This window comes from Neodiprion fabricii, chromosome 3, assembly GCF_021155785.1.
Source record: "Neodiprion fabricii isolate iyNeoFabr1 chromosome 3, iyNeoFabr1.1, whole genome shotgun sequence".
In the NCBI taxonomy this organism is placed as follows: Eukaryota; Metazoa; Arthropoda; class Insecta; order Hymenoptera; family Diprionidae; genus Neodiprion; species Neodiprion fabricii.
The window spans coordinates 17090404-17110905 of NC_060241.1; the positions used below are offsets into that span (position 1 = coordinate 17090404).

Genomic DNA, 20502 nt, shown 5'->3' on the forward strand with positions numbered 1-20502 from the left:
GTGACGCAATTCACAAATCGACCCCTATCAGCATTATCTTTCCCCCCTTAAAACCCTCCAGGTTTTGTACGAAACTTTTTCTTGTATCTCTTCTAGTTTTCGAGATACTCGCCTGAGGCGATAAGAAAATACCACCCTGTATATGAGGTATTCCATGCTAACTGAGAGGACATTTTCCCTGACCCCCGCCAATTTGCATCATTATTTTTATACATGATTCTACAACCTAAAAAAAGCACTCACCATTTTTTTCAGATCTTTCGTCCCAACCATTCTTTTTTAAAAAATGTTATAAACCCTTTTATGGTCCTAAAAAAAACGCCATTTTTTATTTTCTTACAAAAATTAACGTAATTTCTAGTTCCGAAAACGAACATTTTGATCCATAGTTCAGAGTGGAGAATTGATTTTTTTTTATTTTTTAAATATTTTTTTAGAGGAATAATTTTCTTACTTTGTACGTATGCAAAACATATGTTATGTTTGTAACATTTTTTAAAAAAGAATGGTTGGGACGAAAAATCTGAAAAAAATTGTGAGTGCTTTTTTTAGGTTGTAGAATCATACAAAAAATAATGAAGCAAATTTACAATTTGTATCCATACAAAATAAGAAAAATTATTCCTCTAAGAAAATATTTAGAAAACACAAAATATCAATTCTCCACTCTGAACTATGGCTCGAAATCTTTGTTTTGGGACCCAGAAATTATGTGAATTTTTGTAAAAAAATAAAAATCGAGAGTTTTTTTTTAGGACCATAAAAGGGTTTGTAACATTTTTTTAAAAATAATGGTTGGGACGAAAAATTTGCAAAAAATGGTGAGTGCTTTTTTTAGGTTGTGGAATCATACAAAAAATAATAAAGCAAATTGGCGGGGGTCAGGGAAAATATCCTCTCAGTTGGCATGGAATACACGCGCCCACTCTCCCTCAGTCTCTCTCTCTCTCTCTCTCTTTTTTCCCCTCATACTCGCTTCTCGTACGTTTCACTCACTCTTGCGTATTCGCCTCGTAGACTTCCCTCTTTACCTCTATCCCACTCACTTTTACTTTCGGCTTGGAGTTGGCATCCCTGACCTCACGCACATCGTACAACGTAGAAAGTAGTACCTTATATAATGCAAAAACGGTAGCTAATTGAAATTGATAAAATTTATAAACGATCGTTCGAACGTATCGAAAGCCATGCTTCGATGGCCATTCGCCTGGAATATCGATGATTTGTTGCTTAACTAAATACGTTATCGATTGCTCGTTGAACAGTTAGTTTAATATTTTTTTTAAACTAATTAAGTAGACTTTGCAAATGCTCGACACTACCGCTGACAAGTAAAAAAAAAGAAACGCCGGAAAACGTTTCCCTACGGACTTGAGTTAATAAATGAAATTCAAGATCTGCAATTTTGACAAGGATTTAAGAGAGTTCGAAATTATTCATTGGCCAAGAGCCTTGTAATAGCTGTATTATAATCTCACAGTGTTTTACAAAGTATCATGTGACCATCGATCTGCCTACAGTGAATAATGGAAGTTGGAAGTATAACCAGTGTGTGTTCAAGGTCTCTTTTACCAGTCCGTGAGGAAAGTGATGATACAATATTTCGCCAATACCATTGACAGAGGATACTTAAACTCTGCCAAATGCGTAGCGCTTGCAGATAGTGAGAACAGTCAGTTCTCGGTAAGGCGAGATGAATCGAGTTACACCTTTCGTCTGTCTAGCAAGATATCGGATTGAATAATAATTTCAAATATTTAAGCGCGCTATTTCGATACACCGAAGTCTGTATTTTTGAGACGGTAGTCCGAGAGAGTGCCTTCAAAAATATTCGCCTGCAGTAACAGGGACGAGGAAATGGATTGAGGTCGTTCGGTCTCGGTCTCTGTCACTCTGTCGTATTACTTACAGCCAATCAATTTCACCTAATCATATTACCGAGGCCTTGGTCATTTTGTGAGCGAATCGTTGCGACGGTTTGTCGTAATCAGAAGTCTGCTATTCTGTTCTTGAAATCTCCGCTTTTCAGCATATCCATCGACAAATCCGTGCATACCGAAGTTTGCTTACCACTCCGACAATTATGCATATACAAACCCTAGTACGGAGCAGTTTTTACGACATTTTTTAGCCGTCATTTTTTTTTTTTTTGTCATAAATTTTTTTTTTTTAAGTAACACAGTAGCACTAGATGTAGTGAATTCCTATACATCGATTGTCTTATTCGGGTTAAAAATATTTTCTATTACGTTTATAAGGGTGAATAAAAATATTGGTATAAACGTACATGATATTTTTCAAAGAAGTACAAAATTCGTAAAGCGGGTGTGAAGTTTTTGAAACATGTAGCGCGGTTTCAATCGCTTCAAGTGTAATTGGCATTATAACGTGAATCTTACCGCGACGGTTATGCAATTTTTTGTAATATTGTATGCAAAGAGTTGTTCACTTGAAATCGATTTTAGAGATTTGAAATTGCACTTAAATCGTCAGTCTTGCAAAATCGCTTGAAATCAGTGAAAAGGATTGGAAATTATACTTGAAATTATGTGAGTACACAAGGTTTTAAGATCAGAACAACAGACTCTCGTTTTCCATTTTTCTTCACTCTTGCGTTATTATTGGAGTTCAAACCCGAGTTTGAGGTCAAGTAATATCAATTTGCCGTTGCCTGTACAATCTGGTTACACTTTCGTTGTTGACAAGTCGATCTGGAACAAATTGTATAATTTTGTATAAATTTTTATACTCGGGGTGCTTTTAAAGAAGCGCTGTACATCTAAAAAACGCGAAGATCCAAAACTCCTACTTGGCCAACTGATACCTTATTTTGAAGAAAAGTCGAGTGACTTTTTATTTATTTCTAAATTTGGTAAAAAAAAATTACAGATTGGTTACCAATCACCGAAATTGGGAAAATTTTCATCTGCGCATGCGTGAAGTTTCTATGATTTTCATCCAGGCTGGCCACCTCAAGCTTCAGATGACGAACATGGCTTATAAAAGTTACGTAGGCGTTGCGAATTTTTTTTTCGGCTAACAAAAAGCAAATCTGAAATAGTTCATGTACATTTTTATTGTTAATTGATTGAAGATTGTTACGAGTCATCTGAACAATATAATTTCGGTTCGCCACTTGACACGGGTAAGTTTGGCATCTCGTGCCTCGTTTCAAGTAAATTGGCTATCCTGTTTTGCGAACGAAGATGACGCCGCGGTATGATCAGAATTCAATTATTTTCTGCATGCGCAGTCGGTTAATCAACCTGAAAAATTTCATCGTTTCCTATTGATTTTTCATATCGATACAGCCATTGATATACGGTATTGATACTCTGTGCAGGAGAGAGGAAAAAATTGATGGTTGTGACGGATACTGTACAAAGATGTAATTTACTATAATATAAATTTATAATACAGGGTTTCGGTCCGGGACATGGCTAGTCAGCCTCAGATTTATGAAATACATAATATTTACCCTTGCTCTCCACACCTTCTGTGTATTTATTAACTCTGGCGTCACAACGAGGTCGCTGGATAACCCACATCAGAAATCATTCCGTACACTGAGAGAAATTTTTGATTTATTAACTTCCCATTTCTCTGATTTCAGAGAAAATAGGAAGTTGTTGTAATCACCCCGAAAATGAAAAGTTGAGTTCTCACTAGATCTCCACGTTTTGAGGTCCGGAGAATCACCTCCAATCATTTTAAATTGGACGTCTGTGTGCGTGTATGTATGTATTTATGTATGCATGTACGTGCGTGATCAATTTTTTGTCCGACGATATCTCGAGAACGAGGAGTTAGATTTTGATGAACTTGGTCTTAATCGACGCACCTCTTTCGGACTTAAACCTGATTAGATTTTGGCTGTGATTGGTTTAGTAGTTTTTGAATAATTTAAAAAACCAAATTCACAAAAATAAAATAAAAATGGTGTTATCTTCGCAACGGATGAACGGAATTGCACGAAAATTGGCATCCGAAGGTGTTTGGGGTCGCTGATCACATATCTGAAGTCACATTTGCAAAATAAAGATTTCACGTAGTAAATATGCTCGAAAAAAATTAAAACGTTCGGAGTTTGATGAAAATATGAGGACCGACGATTCTCCAAAGATAAAACGTATGACTAGGAGAAAGGTGTGAATATTTGATGATATCCTGTTTAGTTTAAATCGTTATAACTACTTTACAGTCGCATTTAAGTTTTCGGTTTATATCGAAATATACTAGTTTCGAGCACAAATAACGGGAAGTTCAAAGGCTGGCTCACAGTCAGCCCAAATCCGCTTGTTTTAGATGTTTTCCATGTGGAATATACGGTGAACATGCCGTGGGGTCATTTTGACCTCGGTGAAGAGCGGAAGGGCTTATATAATATTTATTGCCCTAATTACTTCAATTATAGAGTTTTGGAATCCGCTCAGACAGTTCTAGAATTTCTCATAATTTTCAAAATTAGGTGTCATCTTTATGGTGACATCTTTATCGGGTATCCCGTTATTAAAAAATCCAAATTCTCTTCAGTCTTCTAGACAGCAATCCAAGAATTCAAAAAGTTCTGTGAACCACATGGTCCAATAGTCCAATTGTTAAAAATAGAATAATGAGAAAACGTAAATAGTAATAGTAATAGTAGTAGTACTAGTTAATGTGATTTGAGTGACAAAAAAATGAAGATATAAACCAAAAAATAAATAAGTATCAGGAGTACAGTTTTCAGAAACTGCAAGTATTAGCTGTCTTATAAGTGGAAACAAAATAGCTCTAAAGCTTCACATAAACAATAGTGAAATTTGTTATATTTTAGATATTATCGAGCTAAATTGTTTATACACATCGTTTGCGAAAAAAAAAATAAAATAGCTGCAACCGTTCAATGAGTTTCGAATTTGTACCGCAAATTAAAGAATGGGTTTGAAAAATTGAAAGAAAAATAATTCATCGACTGGTTGAAAGATAGGAATGATAAAAGTAAATATTTTTTGCGTTTCGACATCCCTGGTAATTATGTATGTGTTGTCGAGTCATGTATACAGTAATGTTTCGTCACGTTGTTTTCCACGTATTTACAATATTTTACAAGCCAACCGCTTGAGCCGACCACTCGTAGCTGAAATATGTTTTCAGGTTTGAAAATTCCGTAACAGTAAATGCGTTACGACATTCATCAGTTGATAAAAATTGTTTTTATTCAATTCAACATTACTGATTCAAGCGTGTATGATTTAAATAAGTTCACAAAATCTTTGACAAAATTATTCTCCGCACAGGTTCTCTTACTGTCACCGAAGCGAGTAGGTATTGGAGACCTTTTCGGTATCGGTAATCTTTCTTTTCTATTTGTTTAAATAGTTCTCTAAATCGCTGTATTAAACATTACTCGCCGTGAAAAAAATTCATCTAAAATCGAAAACAAGGAGAGTGAATTATATGTTATAAATCTTGTCTTTACGCACGAAAATTTGCAGAATAATTAAAATACATATCGTTATTAGGTAATTTCATTTTGCCCGTCAATATTAATCAAACACGACTTCTGTTAATGAAATTCCGTCAAAAACTCTGCAGAGTCTTTAAACTGCGGTCATTTAGGTACGGGTAAAATTGTCCAAAAATTCTGAGGTGACCAGGGTCAGACGTAGGATAAGTTGGCTTATCTTCGTCGTATCTGGTAGCTGGCAATTCCTCACAAATTTTACAGCGTCGGTATGCGAGTGGAATGCCTCACCTGGAAGAAATAGCCGCTCTTGCTCATTAAGTAATATCATAAAAAGATTCGAAGCCGTAAAATGATAAAAACATTCAGCATAATGAGCTCTTAACGACATTGTTTTACATACGTGAAGTTGGCCCCCCACTTTCGACAAACGAATGTTTTGAATATTTTTCACAATTGTTTCAGGGTTGTTCTACATTTTCCCAAAACCTTATATTCATGATTTACAGAACACAACTGAAAAAAGCAAAAAACCGTTTTGTGACCGGGCACCCCAATTTTTGAAAAATGGAACTTTTTTTTGTTGTTCCAGATTGTTCTAGTTGTTCCGAACAAAGTTCCAAAATGGTAAAGTCGTAAGTCCAACATCCGGTCGGGCGAAAGGAAAAAAGCATATTTGGCTAGCCCCCCACTTTTGGAAAATTCAATTTTTTTTGATTGTTCTGGGTTGTTCTAATCGTACCGAATATTATTCCAGAAGCACGACGTGGGTCACAAAACGGTTTTTTGCTTTTTTCAGTTGTGTTCTGTAAATTATGAATATAAGGTTTTGGAACAATGTAGAACAAACGTAGAACAATTGTCAACAATATTCAAAAAATTCATTTGTTGAAAGTGGGGGGCCAACTTCACGTAGGTCATTGGTTTTAGAATTCTTGAGAAATCCAACACTTTCAAGGATATTTTTCGGAAGCGAATAGAATATGACCATCACGATGAAAGGAAATTAGATTGTTTGAAATTCAAAGATGTCAATGATATTTTTAAGATATAATTACTTGATATTTTTTTATGCATCTTATTAGTACTAGCAAATAAAATGTGGTCTGACTTCTTTCAATTATATGTCGTGTTGTTTTCGAGATGTATTTATTTGAAGAATCAGAACAAAATTTGAAACAAGCATTTCAAAAACACAGGAATGGTTACTTTCGATAAGTAAAGTAGAGTCCAAAAAAAAAAAAAATGAAGCAAATTAAAAATTTGATCCTAAAATCACCTTCCATGATTGTTCTACGTTCATACTTCACTTTTGTTATTGATTGATAGTCGGAACCATAGCGCAAATAACGTATGAAGTTATAACAGCTTAAATATTTCTCGTGCTCAGCCGTCGATGGTCGGCTACGAAATGGAAATGAGAAAAGAGGAAAGAAAATTTAAGGTTTCTACAAAGAATGTGGAATATCGGTAGTGTAACAAATGATCGATAAGTTTGGGAGAACGTTTGGTTGATAAGCCAGACGTAACACAAAATTGAATTTCTTTGTTTCTTCTTCTTAAAGTCACCACGAAGTTTGCGCTGAGAAGATTAACATGCTTAAGATACTTGGTCGCTAAAAGTAGGCTTGAAACGTGACTTTAGAGAGGCTGCTATGGACTGAGTCTTGATCATCTTGATAAAGTCAGAAAATGTTTTCCTGCAATTGAACGATGTACTTGTAATTGCAGAAACGTATCTTCTCACATTATTCCTGTATGGAACACCAAAGTTTTTGGATATATTTCTTCACTTTCAAGTCATTGATGCGTAGACACTGATAATTGGACGGTTAGTGTAAAATAAGTGACATCTTACTCGATCGGTAAAAAATGACTACATAGCATCCTCTTAAATGTATAAAATGGTTTACCAAAGTACATGAATCCTGAAGCAATAATAAATTGGAATGGATGAAATCTGTTTTCTGTGTTTTATTATCTCAAATGTTGGTTTCACTTTTTACTTGTTTATGGATATTGATGTACCAACAAAGTAGACAAAAATTTCACAAAGTTTCGTGACTATGAAAAAGACAAGCTACGAAATTGAGTGAAAAGTGAAAGCATAGAAAAATGGCAAGGTGAAGACATAAATTATTGCTGCCCAAGAGATAGAACGCTCGATTTTTACATCGCTTGCGTTTTAATGTCAGCTGAACATAGAATAGCTGACTGTGGGACGTCATTCCGATAGTACGTTAGAAGACGTTGGTAATCTTACAGATAAAATTCACCTCACGTTCATTCGATGTAAATAACTTATTGCGTGCAAACGATTTCAAATTAATGTTCATAAAATATTTACTTCATTTATGTATGTCATTTATTTGATGTGATTAAGCAAGAATGAACGTATTGTTAAATCCTGGAATCGATGACACTATGTAAGTACAAGAGAAATTTTTTTATCTGCATGTAAAATCCACTTACAATATAAAACGCATTTTTCTCGAAACAACATTTTTGAGGCCGTGTTCAAGATATCTCGACAGCCGCTTAGCGCTTGGCCGATTTTTTTCAAATGCTGTTTACTTACTTAAGATACAATAATCTCACGGCTGAACGAACGATTTTTTGATACGACGAATAGTTTTTCAATAATTGAAATATGAGTGAATCCTTCTAGCGAAAAGAAAGATAGTTTTTGCACATCCGCAATTTTGAAAAAAAAAACATTAAAATTTGACTAAACCCTTCGTTCATCCGGAAGCTGGTACTCTTAACTAATGATCCCATAGCAATTTTTGATTACAGATGATCCAGTCTGAGCAGCTGTGAACACGGCAAAACGCCTTTTTCTTTCGACATCTCGGAAATCGCTTATAACTCGGCTGAAAAACAATATTTTGTCTTGAAAAAATTATTGCAACTACTTTAAACATGTATTATTTGAGAATAAATAAACCAGCCGTCAGAAAAACAAAACCATAAGTACGGCGATATTTTTTACCTCCTGATTGACCCGACTAAAGCTAAAATCTCACAATCTGCGAGAACCGAATTGTTTATGATTCCATGTGCGTTTGAATTTGACAAAGTATCATTGAATAACTTTGCAACTATTGTTATTGTCATGTATGAGTTCGCGTTATTTGATTTTGCTTCCCGAAACCACCATAAACAAAACGCGAAGCAAACTAAAGTCTTCTCTCAATTTGTTTTCAGAAGCCGAACGACGTTTGATCATCTCCAGTCCGAGTGACGTGATTGGTCTTTGGTGATGACGTGTAAACCACAATTCCGCTATCGTTCCATAATTTGATTAAATACCGTGTTACGTGAGACTTGTGATCGGCGACATCGAAAGAAACAAACAGGTTTGTGTAACGTTATTATTTATCTATTAGTACCGAAACTATTGGGCATGTATGAAAAAACATATCGCTATTCATCTGTCCAGATTGTAATATTCCTATAATATCTTATGCATTTTTATGGCGCATTCTTTAATACCTACGACGACGTTTCTCGAAGGGCGTACAGTTTCTAGGTTACCAGAGTACGTTACTACTCTACTTGCTGGGAAAAACCATGAAACCGTAAGTTATTTTAGTCTCTTGTGCCAATTTCGCCTCCTACGATATTTCCCTGGCACATACGTTAAACTGTTTCAAGCAATGACAATTTTTTTATTTTTTTATTTTTTTTTTGTTGGAACATTGGTCCGAACATTGGTTCTCGCTTTGCAAAAAGTTCTCCCGAAGTAAAGGGTTTTTTAGCTCAAGTCAAACAGGTTCCTCAGATCATGTGAATTATCCACTTAAATAACATGTGAAAAACATATTAGCTCCACTTTTTTTTGGTGAATTTTCCATAAATAATCGTGAGTAAGGTATGGTACTTGGTATAATTAAGTGACATTCGGAAATTATAATTTTACGCCTTTTTGTTACGATGCAGCAACCAAAAACCAGATATTAATAAAATCCGAACTTTTTGTAGCGTTTGTTCTAAATACCGGAATGAAACTGACCTTCCACGAACAAAAACATGATCATTCTTTTTATTAAAATGAAGCCAATCTATCTGTAAAACCGTTCTTTACGATAATTTTGTAGAATCACGCGAAGAAACTTGAATTAGTATACTTTTTCTCCAATACTTGTTTTGAAAGTTCGACTTTCGAAGTATGTGGAGGGTGTTTAACCGGTTCACTGGTGGACCCGAAATCAACGTTTCGTGCAAAAAGTAGTAATTATTTATTACAGCAAATAATTTCATATTCAACATAAAGCTTTCACAATAAGTGGTTTTTTGGGTCGCTGATTACGAATCTCAACTTGACATTCGAAAATTCAAAATGGCGGATCCAATATTGTCACCTCCGTTATTAGTTGGTAACTCTGATCTATTCGTTCAATTTTTAGCTCATATATTTCTTATTTCCGGTCAATACATTTAGTTCGTTAGGTAAATTGTTAAAAATCTTTGATGAAGCTGTTCTTAAAACTACTGCTCTTTGAAATTTTTGGCAATAGTATATTAACATTCCTAGTTTTAGCTATTCGGAGTTTCAAAATTATCAGCCAGATAACTTTTCATGAGGTTTAAAGTTTTCTATACATTTCCAACATTTTTACCATCCATCTTCAGCTATCAGAAAAGTTTAAACGCTTATTAAGTAATAACAATTGGCCGTGACATTCATTCCTTGGCTCAAATATGATATGTTATACCCGTTGAAGGGGAAGATTTTGGATTATTTGTCAAAGCATATCCACGGCAACGGTGTTTCAAAATTTGATAATCGGTACGTCTAAAGAGCGATATTTCACGTGAACGCCAACGCTGTTCAACCTGGTATTCGATATTAAACCTACAGCGTATCAGGTAAGTCATTTAATTGACTATGAATATTTCAGCCAAGTATAGGCATAGTGACTGTATATATTATGAGAAACTCTGCATCCTTTGCTCATTCGAGGTTAGATGCATCGCGATTTGCCGTACGACGTGCAGTTCGTACAGTGATTGTCACAATATCGTAAAACTGGATCAAAAAACGATCGAGGATATAATATCTTCACGTACGCAATACATCCCAAAATTTCTCATCGTTCAAAATTCTTTCTGCAGAAGGTAGGTATAATTCATCGGTATCTAGCTATGTGATAAAAAAAAAAAAAAAAAAATTGTTTCAACAATACTTACAGGCACGTACGCGTGATTTTTTTCTTCAAAAAAGTAAAAAGTAATTACAAAATTCTAGATTGATGGGAAAAGGTTTAGGAGAATAGAAAAAATGTCAATTATTCCGTAGACTCGAAAGAAAATTAAGATTGCATTCCGTGTCTAATACGTCTGATGATAATCCAGATTCCGAAAATTCACATTCTACTATAAGGGAATAAATTGTGTATGTGGATACAAATGAACTCGTGTGTTTCACTACAATTATTGTTCCGGGCATGTGGAGTTACGATAATAGCGCTAAAAAAATAAAACCACTACGCATCAAACACTTGCTAACCATTCCGTAGTATTACACTTTTAACAAACTGCCCGATCATGTTCAAACATTACATTTAGTGGTGAGAGCCAAGAATTGTTGATAGTCTGTACAAAATAAAACAAAAAAAAAAAAAGAAAGACACACAACCACATGAACAATTATAAAAAATTTCAGTACAGTATGACTTTACACAATTTGGAGTATACTCTTATGCACGATCTACTGTAATAAACTACAGAACGGGGGCAGTTCTGTCTGTGGCTAATTATTTTTGTGATCAATATACGAGATCGGCTGTATTCTGAAAGTTGAATAAATGTAAGGATATGTCTGTTTGGATGCTCATCGTTTGTCGCTACTAAATATCCCGAACGTGTCATGGCCTCGATAAAGAAAGTTTCAAGTCATTTTGTCAATTTATCTTCTGACAACCCGCACTTGAGAATTCTTTGAATTTAAGTGGTCGCCAATATTCTTTTGCCAGAAGGCTTAAAATGATATTACCAAACCCGCCCCCCGTATATGTGCATAAATATAGGGAAGGTAAATTGACTCTGAGGTAGACTTCAAGGGCAAGTAGAAAGCAATTGGCAATAAAAATAGTTGCCAGTTGCAGCTTTCCCACGACGTATTTGATGTCCCGGTAAAGAGTCGACCATACCGGTTACACCGAACAGCTTTTTGCTTCGTCAAATATTTGTCAAGTACTTTTTCACACGCAAGAATATTGAAAAATGACTTCAACTTTCCATACAAGGATGCGTCGTTTACCGAGATATTTACAAAATTAGGATGTGGCGTGTATTTTATTCTTAATATCGCCACGTTTCCACAAGTGCGACTCAGCTGAGGCTCAATTTTGAGCCAAGAGCTTCGACACTTTTATTACTAATTGTAACGCAGGATTACGGAGTCAGGCTTCAGAATGAATAATAATTAGATAAATAGGAAGACTTGAAATCTATTTGTGATTGGCCGTTCTTGGTTTTTCATATATTCATATTATACGGTAGGATGTTTGGGTGCTGACCAAAGGTTTATGGTAAATAGCTTTCATTTCACGTTTTAACAATGTGTAAGTGGCGATTACTAGTTAACATAGGAAAGTTGATAAAAACGGAGTACAGTGTCTGTTGTTAAGAGATATGTAATGCCCTGTTCTTGTGATAAAAAATCTGGAGCTAAAATTACAAGTATCGTCCATTTCGACACAACGTGCATTCCTGAGTGAATTCTCCACAGGCCACTTAACTTGGATAACAATAATATATTTATTACCAAATCGCAAGTTCAATAATCTCTCATTATAACGATTCTACATATCGGTTTGTTTTTTACAAACCGACAAGCTCGAGAAAAAAGTCCCCCTCAGACGATTTATAGTGTATACATTTATGAATAAGATCAGCTAATGTTTGTAAAAACAAGACGAGCTGTATGGATTTTTCATTCAAACAATTTACTGTAACTGATTAAAGCTGTTATACTTGAGGAAAATCCGATTTTATAGTTCGAAATGTTGCATTAACAGGTATGAATTTTTCCTCGAATCGGGTTCTTGTCAGCCGTACACTTTCTGATCGGAAAAAGTAGACGACACACTTGGCTCTCGTAGTAAATAACTCGTGTAATCCAACCAATAGACGTTGAGTACCTTTCGAGTATCGCGGTAATGTTTATATAACTTCAGAGAAATTGTTGATCTGCCCGTATCTTCGTTCCTCCGTGTCGTCAAGGGTGAGGCAAAAGTGGGTGTGGTACTTCCCGAGCTTTTAAGGAAACCATTTATTTGATGTTTCCGTTCCTTACCTTCGAACTCTTTTGCTGTCACTAATATCTACACACGAAATGGAAACAAATTGCCAGTTGTCCGTCATCGTTACACGATGGTAATCGTGCGAAGTCGAAAACGTTGAATGTCATCACGCTTCCTATATATCACAAGGGATTCGTATAAATTCGAGCTTGGAAAATAAAATATTTATAATCTGTGATTTGCCAATCCAGCAATAACGGACCAATCAGCATATCAAAGCTGCGTGATTCAGGCATTCTTTTTTTCTCGCTCAAAGCGAACAAGTTCCCGTATGAATATAAATTCAAAATTATAAGCGATACAGTTGCTTCCAGCAAAAAAGCAAGCCATTTCAGAAGCAAATACGTTCTACGTGTAGATTTCTCATATCAAAAAATATTTTTTTAAATACCCATCGCTTGAACCTCGTTCTAGCGTGTGGAAAAATTCTTACCATCATTTTTAGAGTTGGGGGCGCTGGTCTTCCGACCAGCCGCGGGCGGGATAATCCTTAGCTACGACACTGGTATCGTAGTCCATGCATATGGGGCATTCCATGTCAAATTAGTAGCTCATATACCTCACCCCCTTCGATTTTGATTATTTTTTAACGCGATGTTCTTACAAATCCAAAAGAGTCTCGGGAATTTTGTCAGATATTCTTTAGCCACGGGCAGAGCTTACAAAAAATCGTGAAACTGATTTCGGAAACGAAATTTTGAGTAGTCTGAAAAAATTTACACTGATTTTGTTATTTAATATGTGATATTTGAGAACCACACGATAATCGGATCTCAATATTGACTATTTTCTCGCAAGTTTTTAGTTTTCCGATGTCGGATTTTTTTTTTTATATGTCTCGATCTAAATAGATTGCAGACTCACATTATTTTCATGATTCCGCGATCTACTCAGACTGGAATAAAGAATTAAAAAATAAAGCTTTGACATGGAAAACCTAAAAACTTGCGAGAAAAATAGTAAACATTCGGATCTCATTATCGTATGGTGCTTAAAAATCGTATTTCAAGTGATAGAAACTCCGTGTGAATTTTTTCCGATTGTAAAAAATAACGTTTCCGGAATTGGTTCTTCGTTTTTTTATAAATTTCAACGGTGGCTAAAAAATTCGGCAAAAAGTTCCAAGAGCCTTTTCATTCAAGCAAATCATACTAAAAAATGATTAAAATCGAAGGGGGTGAAGTACATGGGCTATTAATTTAATGCGGGATTTCCCATATACATATTTTATACACGGTGTCACGAGGGTTGGAAGATATTGACCCCGATCCGTGTAAAGTTTTTTTTTTTTTTCTCTTTCTCGAACTCATTACTCAGGAAAAAGTTTCGAAACCGAGATCTATTCAATCTTCCTCGCGATACATTTTCTAGCGGCGCTTTCAAGCCGAGCACATAAGAACGAATGCTCGTCGTCCGTAAAAGAGATTATAGCCGTAGCATTTAGATTAAATAAAGGAAGGCCCTGATGAAATGGAACGATATGACACGCCTTCGTCTATCCGTGGACGACCCAACCCTTGCGGAGTTGCCGTCATCGTTCGCGTGGGTGTTTTGATGTTCGACTCGCGCCCTTGAGTTCCGTATAACAAAGCGTGCCTAATGACGCGAAAGCATTCATTTTGCAATGTTCAACGTCACTTTACCGCCAAGTAAATACCCCGAAGCGTCGCGGTTGTTTAACGTACGAATATTAGTGTTATCCGGAAAACTATTCCAATTCATCTCAAAATGCGATTGGATTAGATTTTTCGTCGAAATGTAAATTGGAAAAACGATACTTCAAATTTCTCCTATGTGGGAAGCTACCTCAAAATGCGGTTCGAAAATGTGGACGGTTGCGCAACCTCAAGTATCCATTTATTATGCGATACTGGGATGCGTTCAATTTCATTTCCAAAATATGTGTTACATGTAATAAGACTGACCATTCAAACATACGATGGTTGAAATTCTTTGCAGTTTTGAAGGATCTTCTCCCCTCACGCAGTACGAACGAACACTTGAGTAACACTGATTGTTATTGACGGTTAGTTTGTCAAACATACAACGCACTTTCTGGGTATACCCACCAGCATATTCATTCATTCACAATCCGACGCAGAAAGATATTTGTACTCTTTGCACGGTTGTTTGGGGCCTTCCATCTTGATAATGCCTCGAACGTTCTTTGACATAGACTCGATGGTCAATGGTGATAATCGAAACCGCTGACACTCGTGCATCTGACAAAATGGGTTCCAAGGTCGATGTCCCAATTACTGGAGGTGTATATCAATAAATTATTATTCATTCTTTAGATACAATTTTCGAATGCGAACGATAAAGAAAACTTTTTCAATGCGAATCTAAACCTCCAGTATTTGATAGAGCAGATGGAAAGACTGAAGAACTACATTTTGTTCGAGGAAAAATTAGTCGAAGAATACTGCGCTATGGCGATTGTTTTTCTAACCGGACACCGATCGACCTTCGATTAGAATCGAGCACCGAGTGTACAGTTTTCACAGGCCGTAATTACAACAGGACCACACGCATTGTTTTTAATTGATCGGCACATGGCTATGGATAAAAACACACAATTCATCTCTTCCGAAGTGTTGATCACTCTATTGAAAAATATGAAAATATGAAGGACTTTTTTTTCAATCTATATTGTGTTATGGTGATGTCTGTCGAGCGTGTTGAAGCTTATTTCTTGAACCAACTTACCTGTATCGATTTATTAAATAGAATGCAAAAATTGATACAAATTTGGATTATTTGCTATTGTGAAGTGGAAACAAAAAATCGAAGGAAAGTGTCAAGTATTCTGGGAATTTGAGGCTTTGAGGAAAAGTGTCACACAATCAGTCAAAGTTTGGGGGTTTTGAGAGGGGCATTATTTGTACCTAAGATGTAGCTGCGAAGAACCTTGTCAGTGAACGCAGAAAGGAAGGTTAAGCACACTTTGGAGATTTTAATGAAAACCTATTCGCACTTGTAACATAATAAACTATTTTGTAAAACTTATTTTTCCGGGATATCTGTAGGAACATGGGAATATTATAATAGGGAATGTTGTAGGTATAATTTCACTATTTCGAGTTTGCTTCGTTATCAAATCAAGATTCAAGTTCTTTCAGCGTATCTTCGTCAATAACAAGACTTTAAACGTATTCATTCGATTTTATCAATGACATATAAGCAGTAATTTAAATAACGTATCGTACGGTGCAGATTTCGTACTAAAGAATGTTTAGTTCCTGAGGTGTTGGAGTACCGACCGAGTGAACAAATTATATTTTATACTCCTTTCCTCCTCTGCATGTAATGAAATTTTTGTAAAATTTGAAACTTGATAGTATTTGCAATTGTACTTGTGTGGCCATCAAAAACACCATCAATATACTTACGATCTACAGCTGACTTTCACTCGCCTTAAGGTTAGAGCTCGTTAGTGATATCTGAATCTCACATTTTCCATATTTCTGTATTAATGTTCTTAATCTTTTCTCAATTACTACAGAAACATAACAGAAAGCACTGGGTGTCCCAAAGTTTTAAGAAAAGAAACAGTAAAATACACTTTGCTTTGTTCCTCGGCACTCTGACATCGCCTTAAGGAGTTTTGAGCGTTCCATCCGAACTCTAAAAACGTTTTAGCGCTCTTCACGACTCGGCCCCGGACTATATAGTTAACAATATCGGTGGTAGAATACTCAACATGTGAAAAATGTTTCGGATGTTTGAAGAAAATTCGTTGCAGACCTGTGTAATACAGGCTTATACGACGCGCTGGCCTCGTACAGATGGTATGTCGTAGGGAAAAGTTGTGAAATAATGTTTTCCCGTCTTGCGTTTGTGTGTAGCCAACGTATTAGTGACGGCAGGATTTTGCAGCCTCGTTTAATTAAATCTAGCATTAAACAAACATGCGTGCTTTAGTTTTTTAAACACTAGAGCGGTGTACAGAATATTTGAAGGTACACTTGGGGACAATGAATCCGAGACGGTTCATTTTTTACACTAGACAGTTATGTTGGCAACACAGAGAAACCTACAGCGCCATAGTCGGCCGAGCGCGAAACAAACTCAGTCTCAATAAACACAACGAAACCCATGACCGTCGAATCTAACCTCAAAATTGACGTGTCAATCCAGCAATTCATTATCCCCGCGATATTCTATGGTTAGATTCGACGGCCATGGGTTATATTGTGTTTATTGAGACTGAGTTTGCTTCGCGCTAGGCCGATTATGGCGCTGTAAGTTTCTCTGTGTTGCCAACATAACTGTCTAGTGTAAAAAATGATCCGACTCAGATTCATTCTCCCCGAAGTGTACATTTACAGAGTAACGCGAAAATGATCCGTGATTTGATAGAGACGTGGTATTTCGACTGACACTGAATATTGTTCGTGATCGAGAGCCAAACAACGCTGCACGGTCGGTAAAACAGACACCATGGTCAAAACTCCTTGAGCCGAATATTTGTGCGTTCGGTTTGCACGGGGTGGTAACATTGCAATGAGATATGATTATTTTCAGAAATTGAATGCTCGGCATCACAATCGTCAAGATTCAACGTCCTCGTCGCTACAACCGACTGTAGTATACGGGTTAAGAATAGCTTGACGCGAAATTCTAGAAACTGGAAGCTATGAGTTTGAGTAAGTGCTTAGAAGTTGAGCGTTATATGAGTTTTATTTGTTGATGAATGCGATGTTAAGTATGTACAAAATAATTTGATAAATGTTCTGCATGAAATCCTATATATTTATTCTTGGATTTTTATATAGATTCTTTTATATTATTCACCTTATGACGGTACGATTTGATGCTTCGCTTTATTATACTATGTATTTTGCCTGCCAACTTAGCATGTGAAATATCGCACGTAGCACTGCGTTGCTAAAAATAAGTTATAATGTCACGGCTTTTTGATTCCATACCCGAACCCATGTATTTCTTTCCATAAAATATAACTAATTACATTAGATGGTTGATTTTAAAATTTTTTGGATACTTGAATTAAATTGTAATAGCGCAATTTATGTGTAGCAAAGTTGAATTGCTTCACATTTTGCGTGAATTTATTACTGAAGCCAGAATTTCGACAAATTATGTTGGTAATTTTTTTGAAATATATTGAACATGTGCATGAGAAAAACATTAATTAACGACGAGTTGAATGCTTTCAGAACCACGAATAAGAAAAGGACTTGGTTGTCATTTGAATTTGTTATTATATATCGAATACTCTTGAATCGAGTGAAAAGATCGTTTGTATATTTCTTAATGCTACTCATCATGTTTATTAAATCATTACTTTATCCATAATTTTAACTTCAACAATCAAATATGTAATTGTAAGTTTAAGAAGGCGAGTAACAGACATCTGGATCACGGATTCAGTTGAAACTTCTAAGATTGCTTTTATGTCAGAAAATATAAAGCTTCTGATGCGCAGTGTCATTCATTGAGCCGTTTTTCAATCCAATTCAAGTTTAATGAACGGAATGCCGGTATAATAGAAATCTGTTGTGTATTTTTACCTGAAATATCAATTTTCATTGTCCTCTGTTGGAGTTTCTATTACAGGTTTTCACAGACTCAAGTGTAAACGATTATATTTATTATCATTTCAAAGCCACAGTAAAGTATGAAATGTGAATTTGCGAAAACCTGATGTATTGTAAATCGAGCGAAGCAAGGCCCAAGAAATGGAACTACACATTAGAAGCGCAATATTTTGGACCAAAAAAACACCCCTAAAAATTTCCACAGATAGCTTGATTTTCTTTCCCTTTCTACCCGCTTGAACCTTTCCACTTGTCATAACCTCTGCATCTTGCCCACTCTATCTGCGTTATCAACTCTGTGAAATATTTTCATCTGCAAGGTAGAGTAGCCAACTTATCGTTAGTCGAAATGGAGCATGAGCTGTCTAACTCTACCGTGTCAAGTGACGAATTGAGTTTATGTTGTTATGATGACTCGTAGCAGGTCCTAAATGGTCATGAGCCATCGCTCGCAATCAGTTGACAATAAATGAAAGTTTGCCAACCCGCGTCACATAACTACATCAATTATTTGAGACTATCTCATCCCGAAGAAATTCGCATTGCCTACATAACCTCTATAAGCGTTTGGCAGCTGAAACTTAGGGTGGCCAGCCTGCACGAGCAGACGACAAAGCTCGCGCATGTTTACTCAGGGTATGTTCCGATATACACTGCGAGCACTGTGAGGTGTGACGTGAATTTAGTACACTGCGAAGCCGTTCCTTTATAGTTAGCTATACTGGTTACTGTTTAAAACGGAACGCGGTACAGTATACTGTGATCGACATTTTTTGGCGTTACTTTCATTTCATACATAATATTTGTTTCACACTGCAATAAACACAATTTCTTCAAAATTTCCATTTTTGTTTTTAACGGCCGGTATTTTTGAATGACAATATTCAATAATAATAATTATCAATAGTGGAAGCTGGTAAATTTCTGAACGCTATTGATCACGTGATCAAAGCACTGAGAGCAACTTACCTCGAAAGCACCCAGTGTTCACGGTAGAAAAATGGCGACGATTTATGACGTCATATATTTCCCTAGGATACTGCGACTGTATACTGTCCGTCTATAACGGACCGAATTTCTCCCCAGTAAGAGCACTGAACAGTGCTCGCAGTGTACGTCGGAACATACCCTCAATAGTTCAGCTCGCCAACTTCCACCACTTCCTGTCGGTACGTTGTTTCGATGTGAGGGAAAGAGAGTTAATGAAGGGAAAAACAAAACTGAACTTACTTACTAGAAAAAGCTAGGGCTTCAAATTGAGTGTTCAGAATTCTGACGATTCTACGTTTCGGTTTGTTATATTATTTATTCATCATGTAATTCTGTAGTTTGGTTTTATATGCTTTGACCTTTCTACATTTTGAAATTCTAGGACATGGATTTTCACTTCGATAAAAATTTGATATTGCGGTCCTTTTGGTTTCTGGTATTTCTTCATTTTTACGCCAATCCCTGATATCCGTCAACGGTATTTTATTTCAAAATTTAATTAACCCTACGCGGTCGCACATGTTTGTCGTTCGATAAGAAATACGTGGTTAATAGGGACAAAAAATGACCCAGTGCGACCGCAAAGGGTTAATATTAGGAAGATAACAATATCTATACCAATAGATTATAGGTGGGTTGTTGATTCATCCGTTGGAAGTATCTAGCTATAAATCATGCGTTTTTTTTTTTTTTTTTTTAAGCCCTTTTAAGCTATTTGAAAGCTCTCATAAATTTATCTTATTTAATTTTACTTTCTTCCAAGTTCACCGTCTTATTTTTATTCCTATAACAATAAACTTATTATAGTTAAGTTGATCGCCAACAAACAAATGGTTTTATATAATAGTACAGATTCATCGCAAAGTGAAAGAAGTAACAAGAAGTTAGAATTTTGTTAATCACCCGGTAACTCTACAAAATGCATTCAGGATCAAGACAAGATATAAACCTGGCTGAGTGGTAACGTTGCAAAAAAAAATAAAAATTTTAATATTCTCCATGTCGTTTGGAAGGGAAAACCTCAAATTCAGAGAGCGACCATTGAAAATTGAATCGAAGCGACACCTTCGCGTGGTTTTATTCTCTCTACTATGTACACCAAGTTATACAGGTGATAGAGAAAAATTTTTTTGCTTCAAAAAAAAAATACCCTAGTATGTTGTGATTATACTTTCTGAACTAGATTATAGCTGGC

General features: G+C 35.9%; 1 protein-coding gene across 9 annotated transcripts in view; it reads left to right on the forward strand.

Moving 5' to 3' along the window:
* LOC124178340 (phospholipid-transporting ATPase ID) overlaps positions 1–20502 on the forward strand; it is a 123132-nt gene that overhangs the window by 7693 nt on the left and 94937 nt on the right. For 3 of the 9 annotated variants that reach the window (XM_046561583.1, XM_046561589.1, XM_046561592.1), the window contains exons 1-2: positions 8259–8419; positions 8654–8805. The gene's annotated coding sequence lies outside the window, so the exon portion shown is untranslated. Of the gene's footprint in view, positions 1–8242; positions 8420–8653; positions 8806–20502 lie in introns of those variants that run through there. The other 6 variants (XM_046561588.1, XM_046561590.1, XM_046561582.1 and 3 more) reach the window with 5 other exon arrangements.